The following is a 19,226-nucleotide window of genomic DNA, read 5'->3' as shown; positions in this document are numbered from 1 at the left end:
AGAAGGGAAAACTTGGCTATTTATGTATGACGGAGCTACACTTCCAGAATTGTGATCTCGTAGCGAAACCAACACATCCCGCTGGGGAGGTGACAAGGTATCTTGTAAATGTCATTCAGCCCGTTGGGGCAGATCAAAAAACATTTTTGTTTTGCTAGTTGCTTTACGTCGCACCGACACAGATAGGTCTTATGGTGACGATGGGTCAGGAACGGCCTAGAAGTGGGAAGGAAGCGGCCGTGGCCTTAATTAAGGTACAACCCCAGCATTTGCTTGGTGTGAAAATGGGAAACCACGGAAACAATCTTCAGGGCTGCCGACAGTGGGGTTCGAACCCACTATCTCCCCGATGCGAGCTCACAGCTGCGCGCTCCTAACCACACGTCCAACTCGCCCGGTAATCGAAAAAACAAGATGAATGCTTATATATCCCACGTATTCTTCCCATTCTTACGCCACTTTTCTCCTCACCCTGGTGAGGTTATGGCAGTGAACTGAGTCGCACACATGTATTTGACCATGTGGAGGCCACAATTGCGTGTTTTTTGTAGTGGTTCGTAGTGTGTATGCTGAATGTGTATTATATGAGGGCATCGGGACAAGCACAAATATCCATCCCATAAATCATAGGAAATAACCTGAAGCGGTTAAATTCCCCGACCAATCCAGGAATCGAATCCGGGACCTGCTTAATCGAAGGCATCGATGCTGATCATTAAGCCAAGGAGTAGGGCTTTTATTCCAAGTATTATCGAGAGGAATTAACATCAAAGTCACCATTCAAAAAGGAGATATCTAGTAAGTTCGAACTCAAAGATTTCGATTCTTCACCAGGACATCTTCTTCTTCTTCTGGCCTTTTCAACCAATTTTTACAACCACCCTTCCTGACTCCAACGCTATGTGGAGGGATGTATTCATTACTGTGTTTTTCCGTGGCTAGACCAGGATGACTATCGTCAGATATTCCGAGTGTAGTTTTCTCTTCCACTCTTTTTTTCATATTTTGTTTTGTTTATGCAAGTGCGTTATTCCGAACAGAAAATAATCTTTCCCGATCTTTGCGTCAGTTTATCACAGAGCCATAGTCTGTGTTTGCCATCTTTTGACCGTCGGAAATACGACTATCAGATCTATGTGGGAGGGTTACTAATGGAAAAGGAATCATGAAATTCTTTCTTACCAAGCTCGATAGCTGCAGTCGCTTAAGTGCGGCCAGTATCCAGTATTCGGGAGATAGTGGGTTCGAATCCCACTGTCGACAGCCCTGAAGATGGTTTTCCGTAGTTTCCCATTTTCACACCAGGCAAATGCTGGGGCTATACCTCAATTAAGGCCACGGCCGCTTCCTTCCCAGTCCTAGCCCCTTCCTGTCCCATCGTCGCTATAAGACCTATCTGTGTCGGTGCGACGTAAAGCGACATGTAAAGAAGAAATTATTTCTTCAGCGTGAAGAGACGCTTGTTATCACCTGGAAGCTGGTCGGCATTAGAAACAGAATTGAGAAAGGAAAGGGAGGCTGGAAATGAATTCTTTTTGCAGTCTGGTCAGCGGTCTTTGGTGCTTGTTGAATACAGATTTATGTTCAACCACTTTGCTATAGGGGAAATGCGGGTGTCTTGTTTCTTAGAAATGAAATAGCAAGGAATTCAATCTGTATTGTGAGCTTGCTGCTAATGACTATCGACATTAACGCTCCATTAATAGTTAGAATCTTACATGAAGAATTTCCTTGGTGAGTGGGTTCAAGAAATTGTGACATATACATTTATGAAAAAGTAATCTTTTATTTAAATTAATATTTTATTTACATTTTTTTGGTGTATTCAGAAGAGTGGAGTTAAAACCCTTGTATGATATCCATCAGTACCGCTGCAACAAACAGAAAAGTTTCAATAAGTAATCAGTCAATACAATTAAACAAAACATATAATTAACAACATAATTATCAGCTGATGGACCGCGGGCAGCGTGTGAAAATACAGGCTATGATTTATACATAATTTTAACAATAAATAATGTTTGTACCAGTGGCGGTGGGCTATCAGGAGCACATGAGCACGTGAACACCCAGTTTTAATACATCTTTACTCATTCATGGATAATTTCGACAATCGATCGAAAGCATTCGACTCCTATCGAAGCTCTGTTACACCGACATTTGTTCGTTTTGACTGACAGTGCAGCGAGCACGCTGGATAATGCGCTTATTGACTATTGTGCTGAAGACTATACGCAAGCGCAAAGCAGATGACGTCATGGTTTATGCACTGATATTCCCATTAGCGAGGAGCACGATAAGGTACGTGCCTTGCCGCCTAGAGCCACCCTCAAAACAGTGGCAGTATTACAGTTGACCACAAGGGTCCGCCACCTCCCCTATTACGGTTAGCCACAGCCTCGTAGGAGCTACTATTGCATTACATCACCGGCAGATTTCGCTAGTAATTCTAAATAGTCATTTTCTAGCTCGTTGTGAACAGGTGTTCGTAATCGCGGGAAGAAGTTTGCTTTACCTTGTGACTAGACAATTTTTTCAAGTGAAATTTATTTGAGTGTTGTGTTTTGCTTCTCTGTTTGTATGGTTTGTAACCATGGTATTCTTTGTGTAAGAGGAAATGAATTCAATTCAGGTAATTTTAACCAGCGGAATATTAACCTATCAGGATAAGTTAGAAATTAAAAGGCTTGGACCGGACAGACCAGATTTGATTATCGAAAAAGTTACAAAAACTGACAAACGCGAGAATAGACGTAAGTTTAAGACAGAAGTGTACGAAACACGCAAGTGGCTCTGTGGATGTAGATCTAGGAACGCGCTTTTTTGTTTGCCCTGTTTATTGTTCAACAAAGAAGGAAGTGTATGGAATTCAGCTGGGTGCACAGACCTTGCTCATTTGAGTGCAAAAATAAATAAACCTGTAAATTCTCATGCTCACAAAAACGCGAGTATTAACTTCCCTACGTTAGTGTTGTCTATAATTTCCAAGACGAGAATAATTAACATGTGATGCAGTAGAACTCTGATTAACCGAGATAATGTGGAGGCTATTGGGGTCAATTCGGAAACAAGTATTTTTAAAAAAGCGATCGATAAATGCGGTACACATTATTTCTATGCTTCTCGTCATACCCAGGTGAACTTCGTGCTTTTTAAAAACCAAGAATAGTGCTCGCATCCTTCAATGTTCGCAGTGCAGTAAAGTTGTGATGAATTTTACTTTGTTCTACACTAACACAGCCGGCCCCGTGGTGTCGGAGTAGCGCGCCTGCCTCTTACCCGGATGTCCCGAGTTCGATTCCCGGCCAGGTAAGGGATTTTTACCTGGATTTGAGGGCTAGTTCGAGGTCCACTCAGCCTACGTGATTACAATTGAGGAGCTATCTGACGGTGAGATGGCGGCCCCGGTTATAGAAAGCCAAGAATAACGGCCGAGAGGATTCGTCGTGCTGACCACACGAGACCTCATAATCTGCAGAACACCGGTCTGATCAGCGGGCGGTTGGTAGGTCATGGGGTTTGTTTTTTCTCTACACTAACACCAGGTGGACTTCGTGCTATTTAATATCCAAGAATAGTGCTCGCATCCTTCAATATTCGCAGTGTAGTAAAGTTATTGTCCGCCTCTGTGGTGTAGTGGTTAGTGTGATTAGCTGCCACCCCCGGAGGCCGGGGTTCGATTCCCGGCTCTGCCACGAAATTTGAAAAGTGGTACGAGGGCTGGAACGGGGTCCACTCAGCCTCGGGAGGTCAACTGGGTAGAGGTGGGTTCGATTCCCACCTCAGCCATCCTGGAAGTGGTTTTCTGTGGTTTCCCAGTTCTCTTCCAGGCAAATGCCGGGATGGTACCTAACTTAAGGCCACGGCCGCTTCCTTCCTTGTCTATCCCTTCTAATCTTCTCATCCCGACCAAGGCCCCTGTTCAGCATAGCAGGTGAGGCCGCCTGGGCGAGGCACTGGTCATCCTCACGCTCCAACCCTGGAGGGTAAACATATTAAGAAGAAGAAGAAGAAGTAATTATGAATTTTACTTTTGTTCTACACTAACAGATTAGTCTAGTATAAAACTTATCCTCAGTTATAGGGATTCTACCATATTATTTGTGAAAAAGGAACCGTATAAGGAACTTTTGGTGAAGTGATTCATGTACCTATAATTACTTCTTTGCTGATTTGAAACATGAACAAATATGTTGTGAACCCCCTAAAATTTTTGTCACGAGCCCCACTGGTTTGAAAAAGTTCATTGCTGTGAAACTACTTCATCTGTTATGAAGGCCATGATCATTAATGCGTTAAGTAGAGTTATCAGACTCGAGTTCCGTTGGCAGAAAATGTTTGACCATCACTATGTTGACCGGCAGGATAGGAGGAGTAGTGGTATACAATTCCCAATCACCAGATTGCATGCCAAAAGCCTGGATTCAATTCTAAACCTTTCCACAGTGTTCATATGAAGTGAGGACATAATGACGCTGTTGATAGTGATTCGTCCATTGGATGGGAACGCTAAGCCTTGAGCAGACCCCTTGGTGCTATTCGATAGGAGTCATCCCACATCCTGAGGCACAGGTCGGCCAATGGCGTAACATAGATAGACCTGCACCATGCGAGCCGAAAATGTCCTCGGGCACTCCTGGCACTAAAAGCCATACGATCAATAAAAAATAAAATTAAGGAGTTCCTTGTGTTACGTGTTGCGTGATGCATCATTTTCTAATAATAATAATAATAATAATAATAATAATAATAATAATAATAATAATAATAATAATAATAATAATAATGTTATTGGTTTTATGTACCACTAACTACTTTGGACGGTTCTCGGAGACACCGAGGTGCCGGAATTTTGTCCCGCAGGTGTTCTTTTACGTGCCAGTAAATCTACCGACAGGGCCGATAACCTTCGATGTTAGGCGCCTTTAAACAACAAGCATCATCACCATCATTATGAAATCTACCAGCATGAGGCTGACGTATTTGAGCACCTTCAAATACCACTGGACTGCGCCAGGATCGAACCTGCCAAGTTGGGGACAGAGGGCCAGCGCCTCAACCGTCTGAGCAACTCAGCCCGTCCCAAAGACGAACATTTTCTAACAGACTTCCCTCTGGTGTATTTCGGCTAAAAGAGTAATTAATTAGTTCTGAGAAATACATTGATCCTAAATCCCCAGGTTTAAGTTCTGATGCTGACAATAATAGCTCTCCTGTAATCCACGGCCAGTCGAACGCTGCACACTGCACAAACCCACACGGTTGCATGCCTATTCTAGTGCAGATTGCCCGGCTCCATGGTTAAATGGTTAGCGTTCTGGTCTTTGGTTCAAGTAACGCCGGGTTCTATTCTTGGCCGGTTCTGGGGTTTTAATCTTAATTGGTTACTTCCACTGCTCGGGGACTGGGTGTGTGTGTCGTCCTTAAATAGAAAATAAAAGGTAAAACAAGTAAAGAATGAGAAAAATAAGGAAAAGTGCAGGCGGAAACGTCTGTTTGGTACGATAGCGAGGCGTTAGCAAGTGTTTGGGAAAAATGCGAGAGAAAACCATTACTGTGGCTGAAGCTTCCGTTTGTTGATTAGAAAGGTACGACCTTTGCCGAAGCAGACAGAGACTTCGAATCGGACGCAGATAGGACCTACAGTGACCTCGGATAAATCAAATGTTATCTTTGCATAGATAGCCGGCCGTATGGTGTAGGGGCAGCATACCTTCCTGTTATCTGGAGGCCCCGCGTTCGATTCCCGGTCAGATCAGGGATTTTTACATGGATTTCAGAGCTGGTTTGAGGTCCACTCAGCCTATGTGAGAACAATTGAGGAGCTATCTGACTGGGAGATAGCGGCCCTGGTCTAGAAAGCCAAGAATAACGGCCAAGATGATTCGTCTCGCTGACCATGCACAACCTCGTAATCTGCATATCTTTGGGCTGAGCAATGGTCGCTTGGTAGTCCAAGGTCCGTCAGGCCTGTAGCGCCATTGAGTTCGGTTTGCATAGATAAATTCTGTTATACGTAATATGTCCAGTTATTAGGTCTAATCATTACTCAACCACCTCCACATTTATACTCATAAGCACTCGTGACTTATGATAGAAGATGATTGTCTAAGTCCCAAAAATGAATTAACATGAACAACTTAAATAAAAAGAAACCTACCAGTTAGCTCTGAATAGAAAACGGCTGGAGACAGTTATTACAGAACCAGGGAACTAGATTTCATCATTATTGTCTTCGTTTCTTGCTTTATGAAAATGGCATGAAGCATCTTGATCATCAGACCCGTGTTCTTAGTGTACGCACAGCGTCGTATGATATACCATCTCTCCTGCAGGGTGGATTTCCAATTAGCTACGTCCTTCGACAATGCAAGAAGGTAGGCACCTCCGAACAACTCATTTTCAGCAGAAGAATACTAACAGTCATAAAGAAAAAAAAAAATATTTTGGAAATAATGATATGTTTTACTCTTCCACCTAAAGGGAAAGCGTACTTTGAAAATGGTATAACTGTAAATATTAAGAACAGAAAATTGCTCGACATGGAATTATTAGACGTTTACGTGCCTAATTACGAAATAATTCGTCATGATAGAGCATCCCTCATATAAGCAACTCATTTGTCAGAAGATCGCGAAGGATAGAAAGACATATCGTCAAAAATTGGGATCCTTAGGATTGAGGGAACGATAAGAAGAAACGCTTGGGAAAGAAAAGTATCTGTAGCTAACACATTAGGCACTATCTCGACATTCGCCTGGAAGTGAAGTGGGAATCCACCTTTGGGAGTGAGCTTCTGTGAATTGGTCACTTCTCTAGGATATTATGTTACTCGAACCTGAGTCCCTCAAATTAGTCCTAAATTCGTGATGGTGTCGGGAATCGAACCCGAATCAGCCAAGTAGGAAACTACTCAACACCATATTTATAAACGTAACCTATTTTTGTTTAGACAAATGGTCTTCCACCGAGATGTTCGCACTTTGGTTACTTATAGACGGCTAACTTCCTTACAATAGCAGTGAATTTAGTCAGTACGATAACTTCTATGTCCGTTCATAAGAACGAAGCCGCTTTGTTCGGGTTGGACACTTCATTAAAAGGAGGCTGGATGAATCCCGTTCCCAATTCTAAAGCATTAAATACATGACACAGCCATGAATCGAACGCAGGATTTTTTTCAGAGAACAATTTGATACCCTACCTGAAAGATCATAAATATTTTGCAAGAATGTAATCATAACTTCAAAGAGCTTTCTGTACGAAAAAAGTGATTAATTTTCACTGTAACATTTTAAAAGGTACTGTTCATTTAGATACGCTTTATCTCATACTTATGGACATGGAGAGTGTCATTTTTGTTCATCCGGAAGTGTTGGACTGTGTTTATGTGTGCGATGCCCAGACAAATCTACGGCACGCAGAGATCTGAAATTTTTAACATACTTGGGCACAGCATTCCACCGATCACGCATGGCTGTGTCAAAGAGCAAATATTTCTTGCTCCAAGAAATAAAGCTGTCATCGTCATCAACAAGGAACTTTTACAAGAATTACCCGGTGTTCGACAAATGTACAAGTCTATCGACACGACATGTAATACAGATGGGGCTGTTAATTACACGACAGACATTTTGGAAAACTTGGAATCACCTGGAGTACCTTCGAACATTTTGGAACGGACGATTGCGGCACCGATTATCCTTCTCAGAATTTTGGAAAACTTGGAATCCCCTGGAGTACCTTCGAACATTTTGGAACGGACGATTGTGGCACCGATTATCCTTCTCAGGATTTTGGAAAACTTGGAATCACCTGGAGTACCTTCGAACATTTTGGAACGGACGATTGTGGCACCGATTATCCTTCTCAGAATTTTGGAAAACTTGGAATCACCTGGAGTACCTTCGAACATTTTGGAACGGACGATTGTGGCACCGATTATCCTTCTCAGGATTTTGGAAAACTTGGAATCCCCTGGAGTACCTTCGAACATTTTGGAACGGACGATTGTGGCACCGATTATCCTTCTCAGGATTTTGAAAAACTTGGAATCCTCTGGAGTACCTTCGAACATTTTGGAACGGACGATTGTGGCACCGATTATCCTTCTCAGGATTTTGAAAAACTTGGAATCCCCTGGAGTACCTTCGAACATTTTGGAACGGACGATTGTAGCACCGATTATCCTTCTCAGGATTATGAATCCTTTCCCTCCACAATGGAATACTACTCTTAGTCAAGAAACTGATGCCGAATATTACTGAAGCCACAATTGTGACTGGACATGCCGCAGGTGAAGTAGTATTCTTTCCTCGGATTCAAATCATCCCTTCGGATATACCGTTTCAATTTAGACGTCTGCAGTTCCTCGTTCGTTTGAGTTTCGCTATGTACATCTACAAGGCGAAAGGACAATCGCTTAAGTTTGTAGGACTCGATCTTCGGAAACGTTGCTTCTCCCATCGTCAACTGTATGTAAGTTCTTCAAGAGTTGGTAAGACAAACACTATACATCTTAGCTCCAAATGGAAGGACACTTAATACTATGCACTGTAATGTACCGGAAGCTCTGTGAGGAAAAATTAGCTTGCGTTTTATATAATAATAATATATATAACGGTTGAACTAATAAACGCGGACGAAGCCGAGGGTACGGTACTTGCTAGTTAACTAATACAAACTAATGAAAAGATCATATAAAATCCTCAAAAAAATACACATGCTAGCCTACACGAAGAAGCCGATATCTGGGCCGTCTTCATTTAGCGCTTGAACTACGTTAAAGTCAGTTTTACTAAAATGTGAAAGTTATCCTTGTTCCTTCTTCCAGAAATAAGATAACTCTAGTTTAACCACCAGTATATGGGCCTAGAACAACAATAATGTATTTCCTCGCGTTTATCACATTTCCTGCTTCCGGAGTTTATTTTTAAATTAATAATTAAAATATAATTAATAATATAATTATACAAACGCTTATAAGCGTATTAATAATAATAAAAGAATGATTCTATTGTTTGCACGTCCCTCTAACTACTTTTGACGGTTTTCGCAGACGCCGAGGTGCCGCACTTGGTTCCTGCAGGAGATTTTATACGTGCAAGTAAATCTACCGAAACGAGGCTGACGTATTTGAGGACCTTCAAATACCACCGGACTGAGCTAGGATGGAACCGGCCAAATCTGAGCCACTCCACCTGGCATTATTATTATTATTATTATTATTATTATTATTATTATTATTATTATTATTATTATTATTATTATTATTATTATTATTATTATTTTCTTTCTTTCTTAATCTGTTTACCCTCCAGGGTTGGCTTTTCCCTCGGACTCAGCGAGGGATCCCATCTCTACCGCCTCAAGGGCAGTGTCCTGGAGCTTCAGACTCTGGGTCGGGGTATACAACTGGGGAGGAGGATGAGTACCTCGCCCAGGCGGCCTCACCTGTTATGCTGAACAGGGGCCTTGGTGGGGGATGGGAGGACTGGAAGGGATAGACAAGGAAGAGGAAAGGAAGCGGCCGTGGCCTTAAGTTAGGTACCATCCCGGCATTTGCCTGGAACAGAAGTGGTAAACCACTGAAAACCACTTCCAGGATGGCTAAGATGGGAATCGAACCCACCTCTACTTAGTTGACCTCCCGAGGCTGAGTGGACCCCGTTCCAGCCCTAGTACCACTTTTCAAATTTCGTGGCAGAGCCGGGAATCGAACCCGGGCCTCAGTGACCGGGATTTGAACCACGTAACCCAGAGGTGAGAGGCTGACGCGTTGCCGCCTGAGCCACGGAGGCTAATGTAACAGTACTATTGCTCTGTTATTTTCCATCTCTCTCTCTCTCTCTCTCTGTGTGTGTGTGTGTGTGTGTGTGGGTGGGAGGGGGCTTATCACATCCTATTATGTCTATTACATTTCACTTTTATATCAGTGTTACGATCCAAATAATATGAAATTTTACTTCTACATAATGCGTGGTTTACATTTTTTTTTACTTTAAATGACTACCCACCCGCTCAGTATGAAGTCTTATCAAGATGAACGACTGAAAATTCCGAATTATTATATTAGCCCGAGCTAGATAATACTGAATAAACTATTAATAATAATATCACTGGCTTTACATCCCACTAACCACTTTTACGCTTTTCGGGGACGCCGAGGTGCCGGAATTTAGTCCCGCAGGACTTCTTTTCCGTGCCAGTAAATCTACCGACACGAAGCTGGCGTATGTGAGCACCTTCAAATATCACTGGACTGAGCCAGGATCGAACCTGCCAAGTTGGGATCAGAAGGGCAGAGCCTCAACCGACTAAGCCACTCAGCCCGGCAATAAATAAACCATTCATTATTTCTAGGATGATAATGAACTACTATTTCGACGTGTTTTTTCTGTATGAATAAAGAGACAGCTTTTCTTCATACATTCATTATGTCTATTTGTTATCAAAATTGACCAATAATTTCGAGATCTGTAATAATATTTCTTCTTCTTCTTCTTAATCTGGTTAGCCTCCAGGGTAGGTTTTTCCCTCGTACTCAGCGAGGGATCCCACCTCTACCGCCTCAAGGGCAGTGTCCTGGAGCTTCAGACTCTGGGTCGAGGGATACAACTGGGGAGGATGACCAGTACATCGCCCAGCCGGCCTCACCTGCTATGCTTAACGGGGGCCTCGGCGGGGGATGGGAAGATTGGAAGGGATAGACAAGGAAGAGGGAAGGAAGCGGCCGTGGCCTTAAGTTAGGTACCATCCCGGCATTTGCCTGGAGGAGAAGTGGGAAACCACGGAAAACCACTTCCAGGCTGGCCGAGGTGGGAATCGAACCCACCTCTACTCATTTGACCTCCCGAGGCTGAGTGAACCCCGTTCCAGCCCTCGTACCACTTTTCAAATTTCGTGGCAGAGCCGGGAATCGAACCCGGGCCTCCGGGGATGGCAGCTAATCACACTAACCACTACACCACAGAGACGGACTATAATAACATTTACGGATTTATAACATTCTCAGAGTTGTTGTAAAATACCTTTTCTCTTTAGCTGGGAGAGTAAAAGGAACGCGTTTCAAAAATATTATATTAAACTGACTGTATTATTTTACTGAAAATGTGTTGTTCAGTGATAAGCGAAATTCATTTTTCTCTTACCTGCAAGACTTAGGTTCGATCCTTGTCTCACCGAAGGATCTTTATTCAGAGTATGAATGCGGAACGCGGTATGCTCAATTGATGAGGTATAATATGAGAGACAACACAAGTAATACAGGTGAGAAGGTCGCCACGTGACTAAGTGACACATCGAACATCAGCTGGTCACCTAGCTGAGGAGCAGTCATGTTGGCAGGCCCGTTGTTCTCCATGAGCTGTAAAGTAAAATGTACAGAATCCCTATTGTTCCGTTCACACACTCCATGTCCATAAGTATGAGATAAAGCGTATCTAAATGAACAGTACCTTTTAAAATGTTACAGTGAAAATTAATCACTTTTTTCGTACAGAAAGCTCTTTGAAGTTATGATTACATTCTTGCAAAATATTTATGATCTTTCAGGTAGGGTATCAAATTGTTCTCTGAAAAAAATCCTGCGCTCGATTCATGGCTGTGTCATGTATTTAATGCTTAAGAATTGGGAACGGGATTCATCCAGCCTCCTTTTAATGAACTGTACAACCCGAACAAAGCGGCTTCGTTCTTATGAACGGACATAGAAGTTATCGTACTCACTTAATTCACTGCTGTTGTAAGGAAGCTAGCCGTCTATAAGTAACCAAAGTGCGAACATCTCGGTGGAACACCATTTGTTATCTATGTACTATATGTTTTCTCTAAATAAAATATTTAAGTTAGCCGAAAGAACATTCGGTTCACGCTTTATTCTGGTACAGCGAAATTAATAATAATAATAATAATAATAATAATAATAATAATAATAATAATAATAATAATAATAATAATAATAATAATTTCTTCTGTAGATGGGGCATAGAATACGTCAACAGCATCCCTGTCGTTTTATCTGTCTATTGGTCATATTTGGGATTTAAAAGTGGAGACTTCCCGAGGAGTTTCAACTTAGGAGCGTGGATGGGTGACCACGAGTATCTTAGCCGACTCTGGTATTGCTTCCACTTACTTGTACGAAGCCCCTCACTTTCACTTTTCTTATATAACCTTCCTTGTTCAACTCTTGATCACTTCCGACCTCATACGGCATTAGGTGTGCGTGATCTTGAGAGTAATTTGCATGCCCTTCGTGCCTGCCCTCTTCACTCCTCTTCCCTCTACCTGTTCTAATAGTGTTAAGAAGGGGTGATTATATAATAGCTCTACTTCAGCTTGAAAGAATAAACCCCGCCATCCCCACTGATAATAATAATAATAATAGTAATAATAATAATAATCTGTTTTTCCCACGCACGGTTGGGATCGTGGGTATGAACTGTTTTACGGCTGGATGCCCTTCTGACGCCAACCCTATGTCACGGGATATTATATGTGTGAAGTTGTTGTTGTTGTTGTTATATTCACTATTGTGTGTTTCTGTGGTGGTTGGTAGTGTGGTGTGTTGTGTGAATATGAAGATGAGTGTGTTGGGACAAACACAAACATCCAGTCCCTCAGTCAGAGAAATTAAGCAGAAGCGATTCAAATTCCCGACCAGGCCCAGAATCGAACTTAGGACCCCCTGAACCGAAGGCCTCAGTGCTGACTGTTCATCCAAGTAACCGGATAATAATAATAATAATAATAATAGACTAATAATAATAATAATAATAATAATAATAATAATAATAATAATAATAATAATAATAATAATAATAATCGTATCGCCTCAGCCACCGTGTACATGGATTTTGGTTCGACGCTCCTGCGTATGAATTTGGACGTTTCGTTTTACTCACCAATGGCGGAGTAAGCCGGATCTCTCTTGGACGAGCTATGGTCGAGTTTTAATTAATTTTGTCGAGTAAACACAAGACGTCTTACATGCCGACATATTGTGTCCAATGGACCTTTTTCTGCCCTTCAAAAATCCGAATAGCTCTGCCATCTTGGGATCAGGAGGCCGAAACCCTGCCGCTGATACACAGTGGGAGCTAATAATAATAATAATAATAATAATAATAATAATAATAATAATAATAATAATAATAATAATAATAATAATAATAATAATAATAAGTGGTTTACTGATATTTGTGGCGCATTCCGTTAGTCGCTGTTTTTAAGCTCCCAAGAAAGCAAGTTAGACACCAACTGAAGTAGCTGGCATTTGTCATTGTCTTCTGGTACCTACATTACATTGACAATTGAAGGGACAATAAACTAGCTAATTGCTTTACGTCGCACCGACACAGATAGGTCTTATGGAGACGATGGAACAGGGAAGGGCTAGGAGTGGGAAAAAAGCGGCCGTGGCCTTAATTAAGGTACAGCACCAGCATTTGCCTGGTGTGAAAATGGGAAACAACGGAAAACCATTTTCAGGGCTGCCGACAGTGGGACAATAAACTAATATTTGGGTTGAAGTTTTCATGACCCAGAACAAGAGACATTTTATTCTTTTGGAGTTTTTGCACGGACCCAAGGGAACTTCATGCTTTGATTATTATTATTATTATTATTATTATTATTATTATTATTATTATTATTATTATTATTATTATTATTATTATTATTATTATTATTATGTCCGGCTCCATGGCTAAATGGTTAGCGTGCTGGTCTTTGGTCACAGGGGTCCCGGGTTCGATTCCCGGCAAGGTCGGGAATTTTAACCATCATTGGTTGATTTCTCTGACACGGGGGATGGGTGTATGTGTCGTCTTCATCATCATTTCATCCTCATCATCACGCGCAGGTCACCTACAGACGTCAAATAGAAAGATCTCCACTTGGCGAGCCGAACATGTCCTCGGACACTCCCGGCACTAAAAGCCATACGCCATTTCATTTCATTTAATAATAATAATAATAATAATAATAATAATAATAATAATAATAATATAATTATATATTATTATATACCGGTATTATATTATATGTGTAGGCCTATGTATGTTCAGTCTTCAGCCCTAAGGCTGGTTGGATCCTCAACAGCTCTGCCATCACCTGTCATAGATGGCCTAGGCATCACTGAAGAGGCGTACTAGGGAAATGAGGAGTGAGGTAGTTTCCCGTTGCTTTCCTCACCGAGCCAGAAGTTGCTATTACATATCAGTCTGCCAAGCCCACTGAAATGCATGCACCAACCGACCCTATGAGCAGCGTTTTCACAGCATTCATAGCAGGGACTGGCTGCACAAGGAATGGCATTACTAGCATCGCTCATACCTCAGTCACTTTCATATTGTCAAAGCCAAGGATAAGACAGAGACAGATCAATGAAAGTAACAAAATTGCTCTAGCCCATACCAGAAGACATAGTGCGCTGTAAACACTAGGTCCTATGTATTATTATTATTATTATTATTATTATTATTATTATTATTATTATTATTATTATTATTATTATTAATGTTCGGCTCTATGGCTAAATGGTTAGCATGTTGGCATTTGGTTCAACGTGTTCGATTTCTAGCCGAGATGGGGATTGTAACCTTTACTGGTTAATTCCGATGGATCGGGCTCTATCTCCCTCCCTCTCTCTCTCTCTCTTTGTGTGTGTGTGTGTGTGTGTGTGTGTGTGTGTGTGTGTGTGTGTGTGTGTGTACGCGCGCACGCGTGCCGTCTTCAGTAATCGAATTCATCATAGGTAGACTCCCATTCTCACAAAAGTACAGGCTGCCTATCAGGCGTCAGCTCGAAGGACCTTGACAAAGCCTCTCCGGAGTCCAAACGCGATTGCGATTATTATTATTATTATTATTATTATTATTATTATTATTATTATTATTATTATTATTATTATTATTATTATTATTATTGCCTTCACGTCGCACCGGCACAGATAGGTCTTATGGCGATGATGGCATAGGAGTGGAAAGGAAACAGCCGTGGCCTTAATTAAGCTACAGCCTAGTGTGAAAATGGGAAACCACGGAAAATCATATGAAGTGCTGCGGCGGTGGGGTTCGAACTCAGTATCTCCCGGATGCAAGCTCACAGCTGCGCGCCCCTCTTCGCACTGCCAACTAGCTCTGTCTTATTATTATTATAATTATATTTTATTTATTTTATTATTATTTCACCGTTTGATTTGTGAGGCTGATTTTGTACGGTTAACTCAGAGTGGAGCATAGAAGTGTAAATATATTTTGCTAATCATTAAAAAATAGAGTACGGCCAACGAGAATTTTGGACACATTATCTGTAACAAAATGATGGTATCATACTCACGTGGTGGATGTTGTTACTCTCCCTGTTGCCAGTCCGGTGGTGGCGGCTCTCCGAGGAATCAGAAGAATCGTGCGACTCACTGGATTCGCTGGAGCCGTCCCTCTTGTCGCAGTGCACCGACATAACGGCTGCTAAAGCTAGAAGCAATAACAAGAGAAGTGTCTTGGCCGACAGCATGGTGACGAATGGTACCAAAGAGCAAGTGCTGGCTTATATCCTGGGCTGGGGACGGGTCATGACCTCGTCATAGTGTCGCCACTCCACAGTGTTGCAAGTGCACTACAATGCAACGTATTGACAACACGGCCTGGTTGAATATTATTGTCTTTGTTGATCTGGGTCATCAACCCATAGACTCGTTTGATACATCCTCAATAATTATCCTATCCTTGCCGTACGACTACCATGAATAAAGACAATACTTCCATGAAAGAAGAGGTCGCTTTCAGTTAGCAAAAGTAATACGAATTTTCTGGCCAAAATATGACAAAAATCTCGATTTACGTCAACATTATAAAAACAAACCAAGCCCCATGGCGCAACAGCCCCAAGGGCCATGGGGTACCGATCGAACGTACTCAGCCTGAAGGTCTGCAGATTAAGAGGTGTCGTATGGTCAGCACGACGAATCCCCTCAGCTGTTATTCTTGTCTTTTTAGACCAGGGCCGCCATCTCACTGTCAGATAGCTCCTGAATTGTAATCACGTAGGTTGACTGGACCTCGAACCAGCCCTCAGATCAAGGTAAAATTCCATGACCTGGCCGGGAATCGAACCCGAGATCTCCGGGTAAGAGGCAGGCACGCTACCACTACACGGCGGGGCTGGCTATTTCCGTCAACATTATGCTTTACTGAAATAGTACCGAGGACTTCACCACCATTATTTTCAGTCTTGTTTGACTACTACACCACGAATATCTTCTGGAAGAAACGATTTCTTTCAAAGTTTTTTTGTTCTCTAACAGATTCTCGTAAAACTCAATCCAGTTCTTCTTCTTCCTGACATACGCTCTGTGGAGAGATCTGTTCACTATTACGTGTTTCTGTGGTGGTGTTGTTTGTATTGAGACAGACACAAACACAAAGACCCAGTCCCCGAACCAGAGAAATTAACCATACTTAGTTAAAATCCCCGGGCCAGCCTGTACGTTGGCCATTCCGTCAGTTAGCCTGCCAAACCTGTTTTTAATTTTCTTTTACGATTTGTTTTACGTTGCTCCGACAAAGATAGGTCTTATGGCGACGATGGGATAAGAAAGGACTAGGAGTGGGAGTGAAGCGGCCGTGGCTTAATTAAGGCACAGCCCCAGCATTTGCCTGGTGTGAAAATGGGAAACCACGGAAAACCATCTTCAGGGCTCCCGACAGTGGGGCTCGAACCCACTATCTCCCGGATGCAAGCTCACAACCACTTGCCCCTAACTTCACGGCCAACTCCCATGGTAAACCTGTTTCATAGGATAGGATTAGAACCTACACCTTGTTTAATATATTGATCATGTTCATATCTGGCCGATTTATTTCAGTCTTACGGCAGTCACTGCCTTTTAATAGCAAGTAAAAAGTCATGGTATCTCGATATATGTCTGACTGGCCTGTCCCTTCTCCTCATTTTCTTCCTAATATTTCACGAAATTTCTCCTTTATCATCAACTTTACTTTCATCTGCAAATTTTGATCCAACTTACCCCTCTCACAATTAGAGTTCTTTTAGAGCACAAATTTCTGAGACTTCTATTCTTTTTCTTTAGGGCTAACAATCCTGTTGTTGCCCCTTACTCCACCATCAATAAGCTATATCCTATATATCAGGCATGTCAAGGTCAGGTGCTGACTGAAAGCTCTGCGTGCACGAGAAACAGCTGCTGCGAGCGCTAGTCCAGGACGATATCGGGTGTAACGGTTCAAATCTACAAGATGATATCTGTATTATTATTATTATTATTATTATTATTTCGTCTGTGATATTATTATTATGCTCATAGTATTATTTTATCTGTGAGATTATTATAATGGTATTGTTTTTATTGCTCATTTCCATTCTACAATGCTTGTTGCTTGCGTGATTGTAGTTAAATGTATGCATATATACGTGTGTGTAGATTAACACTAAAAGCATGTACAGTAAGAGTTGCTGTATACCAGATTTGGATATGGCATTGCTACATTGTGCAATACTGCTGCCGTTACTGCCAAGTCATCGCTACGTCGTCGCTACGTCATCGTGCGTATTTAGCGGTGAACTCACGTTCTTGGAGATACCTACTGGGTGCTGTGGGCGATTTCGCCATAGTGTGAAACATTTGTCCGCGGTGGGAGTAGATCATAGTTATTTCTGGAGATTGCGTAGGTGTGTCAACTGTCTATATACGCTAGTTGTATCTTGTAGCGTCAGTTATTATTCAACTGGAAGCAGAGGCCACAGTTGGTCGGAGTGTGAACGAGATGGAGAGGCCTCAGTCAGTCATTAATCATTAATCAAAAGAAGGTGAAGAGAGAAGAAAGTGGAAGGTGAACAGTGATGGAGGCAAGTGGAAGGTGAGACCTCAGTCGGTCAGTTCAGTTAGAGGGATACACTTACCACGAAGTCATACAGTACAGACTTACCAAGAAGTCATATCGATGGAGAAGAAGCAGTCACATGGATACTTAGTCGTCAATGAAACAAAAAGGATACATCACCAAATTATTATTAATACATCTACAGTGAACACCAGATCAAAGGAATACGTCGTAATTACACTCAAAGTGTTGAAGGTACAGTCAAGTGAACCAGTGAGGGATATATTACGTGTATATTGTTAAATGTCCGGTCAAGAAGAATTCAAATTCATGCCTAGGTTCTTTCAGTTGCAATGTCATAATTTCATATTCTCATTTGTTTTATTCGCAGGAGTTCTCACTATTTTTATTGAAAGTATTTCAAGAATATATTTTGTTCTATCAAATTAATCTTTCGTTTCATTTCCAGAGTAGAATCATATAACCTCAAATTTAATGGGGAAACCGAACGCCAATCTCCTTTTCCCAGAACTTATATGGTATGTTGTCACAAGTAAGCTTATTACCCCACACCCTAGAGATATTCAAGAATCTCATTCTCTTATTGCTGCGCTGAGTTGTACCTGTAGCCCTTCAAATAACGTATGTGTAAGTAAGCAGGTAAGATCTAAGTGTGAGTACAAGGTCCGACGATTGTGTATTTTATTTAATGAATATTAATTTTCATAATTTTCAATTTTAAATGCAGTTTTATATTTTTAAAGATAGTCAATAAGTCACGAACATCCTACACAGGATAGCGCAAGCCTGGAGGGGTGTGCATTGCACGTTCATAACTACGGTACTTCGTGCAATACAAGTATATATTCTTTCATATAAAGACGTACATAATTAAATGTGTTCAACACGGCGTTTGTATAAAATGTGCTGAACAACATGCCTTGTAATCACCGTGTATCAAGAGAATAAAGCCATAAGCATTGAAGTACAAAATAAAATATTTTTTTAGGGGCTTAACATGCTCCACTCTCCTACGAAAGATATTGAAGCAGAATAATGCCGAATACTATATCGCTACTATATCGGTTCTGAAGCGAAACGTCATGCTTTTATGAACGTAAACGAAATAAAAATGCCTATGATAACAGTAGCAACTCATTAAGCAACCATGCTGATACACAAATCTCCAAGCACACACTACAACCCCCTGAGGGTGGGAGCGGTAGAATAACACCCACTGTACCCCTGCCTGTCGTAAGAGGTGACTAAAAGGAGCCCAGGAGTTCTCAACTTTGGAGCGTGAGTTGGCGACCATGCGGCTCTTAGCTGAGTCCTGGCATTGCTCCCACTTACTTGTGCAAGGCTCCTCACTTTCATCTG

The 19,226-nt window shown here is 41.7% G+C and overlaps 1 long non-coding RNA gene across 1 annotated transcript; it reads right to left on the bottom strand.

Annotated features, from left to right (window-relative positions):
- Positions 1 to 1,766: 1,766 nt before the first annotated feature.
- LOC136857770 (uncharacterized) lies at positions 1,767 to 18,409 on the bottom strand. The gene is made up of 2 exons (XR_010858563.2): positions 15,343 to 18,409; positions 1,767 to 1,871 (listed from the first exon to the last, which is right to left on the bottom strand). It is a non-coding gene; the product is annotated as an uncharacterized lncRNA (long non-coding RNA).
- Between the last annotated feature and the right edge of the window lie 817 nt (positions 18,410 to 19,226).

The sequence above is a fragment of the Anabrus simplex genome, chromosome 1, assembly GCF_040414725.1.
Source record: "Anabrus simplex isolate iqAnaSimp1 chromosome 1, ASM4041472v1, whole genome shotgun sequence".
NCBI classification, from domain to species: Eukaryota; Metazoa; Arthropoda; class Insecta; order Orthoptera; family Tettigoniidae; genus Anabrus; species Anabrus simplex.
The sequence above is the reverse complement of the archived record's forward strand: the minus strand, read 5'-3'. Positions and strand labels throughout refer to the sequence as shown.